This window comes from Arachis hypogaea, chromosome 5, assembly GCF_003086295.3.
Source record: "Arachis hypogaea cultivar Tifrunner chromosome 5, arahy.Tifrunner.gnm2.J5K5, whole genome shotgun sequence".
Classification (NCBI taxonomy): domain Eukaryota; kingdom Viridiplantae; phylum Streptophyta; class Magnoliopsida; order Fabales; family Fabaceae; genus Arachis; species Arachis hypogaea.
Window position 1 is genome coordinate 14496167 of NC_092040.1, and position 11962 is coordinate 14508128.

Consider the following 11962-nt stretch of genomic DNA (forward strand, 5'->3'; position numbering starts at 1 on the left):
TGCTCTAAATTCTTTTTCTTCCAGGCCGAGGTTGTCGAAGGTAGTTTAGAACAAGATGTTGGTGGAGCTCCCTTGGTCTATCAGCGTGCGATGGAGATTTGCGTTTGCCAGTATAACAGTGATGACCATGGGATCGTCGTGTCTTGAGATGATACTGGATGTGTCTTCTTTGGTGAAAGTAATTGCGGGAATGTCGGGTGCTTCCTCCTTCCCCTCTACATGATATACTTCTTTAAGATATATTTTGCAAGATGATTTGGAGATTCCTCCTCCCGCAAATCCACCGTGTATCATGCAGACATGTCTTTCTGGTGTACGAGGTGATCGCTCGGTTCGTCCGACATCTTCTTTTTCGTTGCTCATCGTCCCGGGTGGCCAGGTATCGATCTAATTTCCCTTCTCTTACTAGTTTTTCTATGACATTCTTTAAGTCAAAACATTCTTTGGTGGAATGCCTGCAGATTCGATGGTATTCACAATATTCGGTTCGATTTCCTCCTCTTTTTTTGCCTTTGAGTGGTCGAGCTGGAGGTATTTTTTCAGTGTGGCAAACTTCTCTATAGACATCCACAAGAGACACCAGAAGAGGGGTGTAATTATGGTATTTTTTCTTATTTTTTTCCCATGTTGATCTTCCTTCTTTTTGGACTCTTTGTCTTTATCCCGGGAGGGATAGGTGAATTCAGATTTTGAGGTCTCTCCTTGTCGAGAGTTTTCTTCCATGTTGATGTACTTCTCTGCTCGTTCTTGCACTTCGTTCAGAGATGCTGGGTGTTTTTCGATATAGATTGGCTAAAAGGTCCCTCCCGCAAGCCATTGATGAGGCCCATAATGGCAGCCTCCGTGGGTAGGCTTTGTATGTCCAGGCATGTTTTGTTGAATCTTTCCATGTAGTTGCGAAGACTTTCTGGTTCTCCTTGCTTGATTCCTAAGAGACTAGAAGCGTGCTTAGCCTTATCTTTTTGGATGGAAAATCTGGCCAAAAACTTCATGGCTAAGTCATCGAAACTTGAGATGGACCTAGGAGGTAGATTGTCGAACCATCTAATTGTTGTCTTTATTAAAGTAGTTGGAAAGGCTTTGCAGCGAACTGCATCTGAGGCGTCGGTGAGGTACATTCTACTTCTGAAATTGCTAAGATGATGGCCGGGATCTGTAGTGCCATCGTACAAAGTCATATCCGGGAGTTTAAAGTCTTTTGGGATTTTGGTCTTGATGATCTCCTTGGTGAATGGATCTTGGTCCTTGCGGGAGATATCCTCATGAGGGGATCGATTACCTTTAGCCTTGAGATCGGCTTCGAGTTTTAGGAATTTGTCCTCTAATTCCTGGCGTCGCCTTATTTCCCTTTGTAGGTCTTTCTCAGCTTCTCGTTGACGTAGGGCTTCTTCAATTTGTTTTAAGCGGTCCAGAAGCGCCTCCATGGCTCCCATATTTGGAGAATTCTTTTCGTTGTTAAGTTGAGGAGTATCCTTTGGTGTAGTGTCCGCATTTTTGTGCGGCGTTCTATCCTCTAGATCTGAATCGTGGTCATTGTCATGATCGTCCACCATGGTGATGGGATGACTTCCAGGTTCCCCGGCAACGGCGCCAATGTTCCGAGGGTTACCTGAAACTGTAGGTCGATCTCGGTCGAGATCTTCTGTGCTGGTCGGAGATGACGTGCTTGGCGTGTAGGAGATGGCCGAAGCTGCCGCGTCCGACTTGTTGGACTGCCAATGCTGCTGATACTTTGTCACCGAAGGGTGGTGGTACCTACAAAGGACTCCGATGCTTAAGTTAGCAAGGGTGTTAAGCAGGTTTTTAGTAGAATCAGAGTATGAATTATACCTGGGTGCTCTAATGTATTTATAGAGGTGTAGAGTGACCTTTTTAGATAAGATAAGATAAGTTAGTTATCTTATCTTTATCTTATCTTTAAGTGAGGTCATCTTATCTTCAAGGGAACTGCCCTTCTCTCTGTAGGCTTTGGGCTGCCTTAGGATTTGGGGCGTGGTCCTCCGTTTGGGCCCTTTTTTGGGCTTTCCTGGTGATTTGACCGAACTCTTTGAGAAAAGGTCGGATTGTCCTGACCTGAAGAGGTCGGTCGACTTGTCAGTAGAACATCCCGAGTCGGACAGCTCGACCTAGGGTATGAACAACTGTAGAATCTTTTTTTATGATGAAAAGCTTATGTTTTCTTGCAGGAAAACACAGAATTGGATTTTGTTCTTGTTTTATTTTTTAATGAATAGTCCCAAGAAAAGCAAAAACTGCTGAGGTTGAAATTATGACAATTATGAGGTGAGGATCATACAAATATGGGACTAAGTGTATGAAAACAGAAAAAATAATTGTGTGTATGAATAAAATTAGAAGTACCTGCTCATCCATCAACACCATTTCAATGGAGCTAATGGATTTGGGGTCTTTGAATCTCGGTAAAGACCAAAGTCTGATTACTCTAACATGAATCTTCCAACATTCTTTTGGCGATGCAATCATCTCCAACAAATCATATTGCCTAACCATTTTTTCTCTAGTGAAAAAATTAAGAGCAAACGTAAATTCTAGCAAGTACGTATGGTAAGATTGTAGGACCACACCTCTTAGGCTTTTATAATAACTAAGAAGAGGTATATTTTCGAGTAAATCATTTTAAAATCAGAGTGCATCCAAAATCACATATCCTCCATAATCCAAAAGAAGAAAAAATCTGTCTTGATGATTTAAAAAACGAAAAAAGATTTGAATTGAAAATAAAACACTTATTCTACATCATAAATACTGGCAAATCAAAATGTACTGAGTAAAGAAAGGGGTATAAAAATAAGATCTGAATCCATGCCTTCCTTGCAGCAACTTACCTCCATCAGTTACAGATAGAGAGCGTCCCAATGCGACGGTGATCTGAATGACAACAACATTAGTGAAAGTCTCCTCTTGCCAGTCCGCTATCTAACCTCTCTGGTCACATTAGAATCTTCGATCGTCATTGACCTCCTCACCGGCGCAATCCCGTCATCTTCCCGTCGCCGTATGAGCAACCAGTCTTCTCATTTTTGCCATTCTGAAGTTGCCAGTGCCAAGAGGACTTTGGGTGCGGGTTAAAATTAATTGTATAAGATCCGGATAGGTTTTCTATCTACCCAGTTTGGAATCGGGATTAGTCTCTGTAGGCCCATGTTTTGTTAAGATGCAATGGAGGCAAGCAAGCCAGAATGGTGTGGGCCCTATTTTTTTATTCCCTTTTAATCATAATTCACAAGTTCTATGCTTTGTTTGATTGTTGTATAAATCATAGATCTAAATTGGGCCGCCTAGGAAATTAATTTATTTTGCTTATGTTTTAGAATGAGTTCAATTAATAATTTGTTATATAAAATTAACTCATATTTTTAATAAATCAAATCTAATGATATTAGTTAATAATACATAGAATAATTCCATTTAGAATGAAGAAAGTTTTGCCTTATATTACTTTTGCTTAACAAAATATAAAACTTAAAATTTAACAATCCACGGAATATAAAAGACTAAGGAAATAAGGTGATTTATAAATTATCTTTAATTTCTATATAATATAATTAAATTTAATCAATTAGAATAAACAACAAATTATTTATTTTATTTCAGACTTTATAAATGAATAAACCAATTAACTAATATAAGGAATTACAATTAATGTAGTAAAATTAATCAAGTATTATATACTATAATAAATTACATTGATATTTAAATATCTAATAAAATCAATTAACTGATATAATTAAATCATATCAAAACACTTAAAAATGCACCATTCTTAATTAAATACTATCTCTACCATATAAACCACATTTAAATCCATTTTTTCATGCATATATAATTTAACGTAATTTACAATTTATTTGATTGAATATTATAATATAAAATAATTTATAAATTAATGTTAATAAATATATAATATATAATTAAATTTAATGAATTTAATTAGAATAAACAATAAATTATTTATTTTATTTTAGACTTTATAAATGAAAAAACCAATTCCGTAATATAACGAATGACAATTAACATAGTATAATTAATTAAGTAATATAAATTATAATAAATTATATTGATATTTAAATATTTAATTAAATTAATTAGTTGAAATAATTAATTCATTGCAATAAATTGTATTGAATGAGTTAAAATAATTAAATCGAGAAACACTCTTCGGAGCATGCCACGTTAGCACCATCATTAAGTGCAGAAATTCGATTTTTATATAATAGAATAGATTCCATTTAGAGATGGGTTTCAAGACGGCAATGTTTATTTTGGAACCAATTTGTTTGTCTAGTATGCCATATAAGTAGTATAGGTCTCATAAATTCTCATTAACTAACTTGAGCGACCCTTGACAACTATGTCATGACCATAATCAAATGAATCAAAATCTTCAACAATAAATTTTGTGTATGGATCTGAAGAATGATTTCTAATTAATCTAAGCCCGAAATTTTGTTCAGGAAAATTCTAATAGAAAGAACGAACCCTACTGAAGGATTGTGCTCAACAATCATCTTAGAAAGATCTTGGACCAAACTAATGTCTAGTGTGATGGATGATGAGCGGATAATTTATACGCTATTTAGCATTGTTTTTATATAGTTTTTAGTAGGATCTAACTACTTTTTAGTATATTTTTATTAGTTTTTAAGAAAAACTTACATTTCTGGACTTTACTATGAGTTTGTGTGTTTTTCTGTGATTTCAGGTATTTTCTGGCTGAAATTGAGAGACCTGAGCAAAAATCTGATTCAGAGGCTGAAAACGGACTGCTGATGCTGTTGGATTCTGACCTCCCTGCACTCGAAATAGAATTTTTGGAGCTATAGGAGTTCAAATGGAGCTCTCCCAATTGCGTTGGAATGAAGACATCCAGGGCGTTCCAACAATATATAATAGTCCATACTTTGTCCGAGTTTAGATGACGCAAACTGGCGTTTAACGCCAGCTTACTGCCCTATTCTGGCGTTAAACGCCAGAAACAAGTTACAAAGCAGAGTTAAATGTCAGAAACAAGTTACAAACTGGCGTTTAACTCCAAGGAAGACCTCTACACGTGAAAGCTTCAATACTCAGCCCAAGCTCACACCAAGTGGGTTCGGAAGTGGATTTCTGCATCATTTACTTATTTCTGTAACCTTAGTAACTTGTTTAGTATAAATAGAACTTTTTACTATTGTATTAGGGATCTCTGGACTTGGAGAACATCTTTTGATCTCTTGATCAAATTTTGGGGGCTGGCCTCACGGCCATGCCTAGACCTTGTTCTTATGTATTTTCAACGGTGATGTTTCTACACACCATAGAGTAAGGTGTGGAGCTCTGCTGTTTCTCAAGTATTAATGCAAAGTACTATTGTTCTTCTATTCAATTTATCCTTATTCTTATTCTAAGATATTCATTCGCACTTCAATCTGATGAATGTGATAATCCGTGACACTCATCACCATTCTCACTTATGAACGCGTGCCTAACAAACACTTCTGTTCTGCCTGCGAAAGCTAGAGTGTGTAACTCTTGGATTCCTGGTCCATGCATTTGATGCCTCTCCTGACAACAGAGCCTTCAATTCCTTGAGATCAGAGTCTTCGTGGTATAAGTTAGAATCAATTGGCAGCATTCTTGAGATCCGGAAAGTCTAAACCTTGTATGTGGTATTACGAGTAGGATCTGGGATGGGATGACTATGACGAGCTTCAACTAACGACTGTAGGGTGTAGTGACGGACGCAAAAGGATAGTAAATCCTATTCCTACACGATCGAGAACCAACAACTGATTAGCCATGCGAGAAACCGTAGAGGACCATTTTCACTGAGAGGACGGGAAGTAGCCATTGAAAATGGTGACACCCAACATACAGCTTGCCATGGAAAGGAGTATAAAGGATTGGAAGAAGGCAGTACGAAAGCAGAGATTCAAAAGGAATGAGGCATCTCCATACACTTATCTAAAATTTCCACCAATGAATTACATAAGTATCTCTATCTTTATTTTATGTTTATTTATCTTTTAAATATTAAAACTCTACAACCATTTGAATCCGTCTGACTGAGATTTACAAGATGACCATAGCTTGCTTCAAGCCGACAATCTCCGTGGGATCGACCCTTACTCACGTAAGGTTTATTACTTGGACGACCTAGTGCACTTGCTGGTTAGTTGTGCGAAGTTGTGACAAAGAGTTGAGATTACAATTGTGCGTACCAAGATGTTGGCGCCATTGAGATCACAATTTCGTGCACCAAGTTTTTGGCGCCGTTGCCGGGGATTGTTCGAGTTTGGACAACTGACAGTTCATCTTGTTGCTCAGATTAGGTAATTTTCTTCTTATTTCAACCATTATTTTATTTTCAAAAAGTTTTAAAAAATCTTTCAAAATTTGTCTACTTTTTCGTTTTTCCAAAAAAATTTTGAAAAAAAATACAAAAAAAATTATTAAATCATAAAATCAAAAACATTTTGTGTTTCTTGTTTGAGTTAGTGTCAATTTTTAAGTTTGGTGTCAATTGCATTTTTAAAATTTGTGCGTTTTTCGAAAAAATTCATGCATTGCATTCTTCATGATCTTCAAGTTGTTCTTGACAAATCTTCTTGTTTGATCTTCGTATTTTCTTGTTTCGTGTCTTTTCTTGTTTTTCATATGCATTTTTAGTTTGTTAGTGTCTAAGCATTAAAAATTTTTAAGTTTGGTGTCTTGCATGTTTTTCTTTTCTTGAAAATTTTTCAAAAACACGTTCTTGATGTTCATCATGATCTTCAAAGTGCTCTTGGTGTTCATCTTGACATTCATAGTGTTCTTGCATGCATCATTGGTTTTGATCCAAAATTTTCATGTTTTTAGTCATTTTTGTGTTTTTCTCTCTCCTCATTAAAAATTAAAAAATAAAAAATATCTTTTCCTTTTTTCACTCATAAATTTCGAAATCTTTGGGTTGACTTAATCAAAAATTTTTAAAATTAGTTGTTTCATGTTAGTCATGTCAAGATTTCATTTTTAAAAATCTTATCTTTTCAAAACTTTTTCAAAAATCAAATCTTTTTCATTTTTCCTTTATATTTTTGAAATCTTTTTAAAATTGATTTTCAAAATCTTTTTCTTATCTTTGTTTCATAATTTTTGAAATTAACACTAACAATTAATGTTTTGATTCAAAAATTTCAAGTTTGTTACTTTCTTGTTAAGAAAGATTCAAACTTTAAATTTTAGAATCATATCTTTTTCAAAATTAATTTCAAAACCTTTTCTAACTTCTTATCTTTTCAAAATTGATTTTCAAATCTTTTCCAACTAACTAATTGATTTTTTTGTTTGTTTTACTATTTCTTATCTTTTTCAAAACCACCTAAGTACTTTTTTCTCTCTAATTTTTGAAATCCCTCACCCTTTTTCAAAATTCTTTTTATTTAACTAATTGTTTTAAATTTTAATTTTAATTTTATTTCTTCTCTCAATTTTCGAAATTCTCTCCCTCTCTCTCTTTCTATTTATTTTATTTATCTACTAACACTTCTCTTCTACTCATAATTCGAACCTTCTCTTCTCTCTGTGTTCGGATTTTTCTTCTTCTCTCTTCTTATCCTTCTATTCTTCTTTTCTTCTACTCACACAAAGGAATCTCTATACTATGACATAGAGGATTCCTCTTTCTTTTCTGTTCTCTTCTTTTTCATATGAGTAGGAGCAAGGACAAGGACATTCTTGTTGAAGCAGATCCTGAACCTGAAAGGACATTGAAGAAGAAGCTAAGAGAAGCTAAAGCACAACAATCCAGAGAAAACCTTACAGAGAATCTCGAAAAAGAAGACATCTTCCTTGCTGCACCAAATTCCAACTTCCATGGAAGAAGCATCTCAATCCCTGCCATTGGAGCAAACAATTTTGAGCTAAAGCCTCAATTAGTTTCTCTGATGCAACAAAATTGCAAGTTTCATGGACTTCCATCAGAAGATCCTTTTCAGTTCTTAACTGAATTCTTGCAGATCTGTGATACTGTTAAGACCAATGGGGTTGATCTTGAGGTATACAGGCTTATGCTTTTCCCTTTTGCTGTAAGAGACAGAGCTAGAGTATGGTTGGACTCTCAACCTAAAGATAGCCTGAACTCTTGGGATAAGCTAGTCACGACTTTCTTAGCCAAGTTCTTTCCTACTCAAAAGCTGAGCAAGCTTAGAGTGGATGTTCAAACCTTCAGACAAAAAGAAGGTGAATCCCTCTATGAAGCTTGGGAGAGATATAAGCAACTGACCAAAAAGTGTCCTTTTGACATGCTTTCAGAATGGGCCATCCTGGATATATTCTATGAAGGTCTGTTTGAATTGTCTAAGATGTCATTGGACCATTATGCAGGTGGATCTATTCACCTGAAGAAAATGCCTGCAGAAGCTTAGGAACTCATTGACATGGTTGCAAATAACCAGTTCATGTACACTTCTGAAAGGAATCATGTGAATAATGGGACACCTCAGAGGAAGGGAGTTCTTGAAATTGATGCTCTGAATGCCATATTGGCTCAGAACAAAATGCTGACTCAGCAAGTCAACATGATTTCTCAGAGTCTGAATGGATTGCAAAATGCATATAACAGGTAAATTACATGGGTGAAGCCTATGGAAACACCTATAATCCCTCATGGAGATATCATCCAAATTTCTCATGGAAGGATCAACAAAAGCCTCAACTAGGCTTTAATAATGGTAGAAGAAACAGGTTTAGCAATAGCAAGCCTTTTCCATCATCCTCTCAGCAACAGACAGAGAATTCTGAGTAGAGCCCCTCTAGCTTAGCAAAGATAGTCTCTGATTTATCTAAGGCCACTCTAAGTTTCATGAATGAAGCAAGGTCCTCCATTATAAATCTGGAGGCACAAGTGGGCTAGATGAGTAAAAGAGTCACTGAAACTCCTCCTAGTACTCTCCCAAGCAATACAGAAGAGAATCCAAAAAGAGAGTGCAAGGCCATAACCTTACTTGGTGTGGCCGAATGCACAGAGGAGGAGGAGGACGTGAATCCCAGTAAGGAAGACCTCATGGGACGTCCTCTGAACAAACAGGAATTCCCATTTGAGGAACCTAAGGAATCTGAGGCTCATCTAGAGACCATAGAGATTCCATTGAACCTACTTCTGCCATTCATGAGCTCTGATGACTAAAGACATTGTTGAAGGGCAAGTTTTCCAGTATTTAGGAGCAGTCATAAAGCTAAATGCCAAGTTATTTGGTAATGAGACTTGGGTGAAAGAACCCCCCTTGCTCACCAATCAACTGAATGACTTGGTTAGGCAGACATTACCTCAAAAGAAACAGGATCCTGGTAAATTCCTAATTCCTTGTACCACAGGCACCATGACCTTTGAAAAGGCTTTGTGTGACCTGGGGTCAGGCATAAACTTAATGCCACTCTCTGTAATGGAGAAACTGGGAATCTTTGAGGTACAGGCTGCCAAATTCTCATTAGAGATGGCAGACAAATCCAAGAAAAAGGCTTATGGATAGGTAGAGGACGTGCTTGTAAAGGTCAAAGGCCTTTACATCCCTGCTGATTTCATAATCCTAGACACCGGGAAGGATGAGGATGAATCCATCATCCTTGGAAGACCCTTCCTAGCCATAGCAAAAGCTATGATTGATGTGGACAGAGGAGAGTTGATCCTTCAATTGAATGAAGACTACCTTGTGTTTAAAACTCAAGGATCTCCCTCTGTAACCATGGAGAGGAAGCAAGAAAAGCTTCTCTCAATGCAGAGTCAACCAAAGCCCCAACAGTCAAACTCTAAGTTTGGTGTTGGGAGGCCACAACTAAACTCTAAGTTTGGTGTTGAACCCCCACATTCAAACTCTAAGTTTGGTGTTGGGAGGTCCCAACAATGCTCTGAATATCTGTGAGGCTCCATGAGAGCCCACTGTCAAGCTATTGACATTAAAAAAGTGCTTATTGAGAGGCAACCTAATTTTATTTATATATGTTATTTCTTATTTTCTTTTTTTTTAGGTTGATGATCATGTGGAGTCACAAAAACTACTGCAAAATTATAGAAAAATCAAAAATAGCATTAAAAATAGCACACCTTGGAGGAGAAACTTGCTGGCGTTTAAACGCCAGTAAAGGTAGCAGAATGGGCATTTAATGCCCAGTCTGGCACCATTATGGGCGTTAAACACCAGAAATAAGCACCAAACTAGCGTTAAACGCCAGAAACAGGTTGCATCCTGGTGTTTAACACCAGGAAAGGAACAAAAGCTGGCATTTAACGCCAGAAACAAGCAGCAATCTGGCGTTAAACGCCAGGATTGCATTGTAAGGGCGTTTACACGCCTAATAGGAGCAGGGATTATACATCCTTGACCTCTCAGGATCTGTGGACCCCACAGGATCCCCACCTACCCTCCCATAACACTCTTCCCCAAATACCCCTCACTAATCAACTCCTTCACTCTTCCCCATCACCTCTTTACCAATCACCTCCATATCTCTTCCCTAAAAACCCCACCTACCCTACTTTCAAATTCAAACACTTTTCCTCCCAAACCCAACCCAAATGGCCAAAACCCAACCCTCTCCTCACCACTATATAAACCCCTCACTACTCCTTCATATTCACACAACACAAACACCTTTCCTCCCTCTTGGCCGGATTCACTTCTCCCTCAATCTCCTACATTTTTCTTCTTCTTCCCCTTCTTTCTTTCTTCTTTTTCTCGAGGACAAGAAAACCTTTTAAGTTTGGTGTGGTAAAAGCATTGCTTTTTGTTTTTTCATAACCATTTATGGCACCTAAGGCCGAAGAAACCTCTAGAAAGAGGAAAGGGAAGGCAAAAGCTTCCACCTCCGAGTCATGGAAGATGGAGTGATTCATCTCAAAGGTCCATCAAGACCACTTCTATGAAGTTGTGGCCAAGAAGAAGGTGATCCCTGAGGTCCCTTTCATGCTCATGAAAAATGAGTATCTGGAGATCCGACATGAGATTCGAAGAAGAGGTTGGGAAGTTCTTACCAACCCCATTCAAAAAGTCGGAATCTTAATGGTTCAAGAGTTCTATGCCAATGCATGGATCACTAGGAACCATGATCAAAGTATGAACCCGAATCCAAAGAATTGGCTTACCATGGTTCGGGGGAAATACTTAGATTTCAGTCCGAAAAATGTAAGGTTGGCATTCCACTTGCCAATGATGCAAGAAAATGCACGCCCCTACACTAGAAGGGTCAACTTTGATCAAAGGTTGGACCAAGTCCTCATGGACATATGTGTGGAAGGAGCTCAATGGAAAAGAGACTCAAGAGGCAATCTAGTTCAATTGAGAAGATCGGACCTTAAGCCTGTGGCTAGAGGATGGTTGGAGTTCATGCAACGTTCCATCATTCCTACTAGCAACCGATCTGAAGTGATTGTGGATCGGGCCATCATGATCCATAGTGTCATGATTGGGGAGGAAGTGGAAGTTCATGAGATCATACCTCTAGAACTCTACAAGGTGGCTGACAATTCATCCACCTTGGCAAGGTCAACCTTTCCTCATCACATTTGTCATCTATGCAATTTAGCTGCGATTGACATAGAAGGAGACATCCTCATTGAAGAGGACAAGCCCATCACTAAGAAAAGGATGGAGCAAAAAAGAGAGCCCATTCATGGACCTCAACAAGAGCATGAGGAAGATCCTCATCAAGAAATCCTTGAGATGCCTCAAGGGATGCAATTTCCTCCACACAACTATTGGGAACAACACAACACCTCCTTGGAAGACCTGAGTTACAACATGGATTAACTAAGGGTGGAGCACCAAGAGCACTCCATCATTCTCCATGAGATTAGAGAAGATCAAAGAGCTATGAGGGAGGAGCAACAAAGACAAGGAAGAGACATAGAAGAGCTTAGGCGTTCCATTGGTTCTTCATGAGGAAGACGCCACCCTCACTAAGGTGGACTCATTCCTTAATCTCCTTG

At 37.8% G+C, this 11962-nt stretch overlaps 1 non-coding gene across 1 annotated transcript; it reads right to left on the bottom strand.

The window, feature by feature from the left end:
• Positions 1–8180: 8180 nt before the first annotated feature.
• On the bottom strand, positions 8181–8288 carry LOC112805012 (small nucleolar RNA R71). The gene has a single exon (XR_003203626.1). It is a non-coding gene; the product is annotated as a small nucleolar RNA R71 (small nucleolar RNA).
• Positions 8289–11962: the final 3674 nt, after the last annotated feature.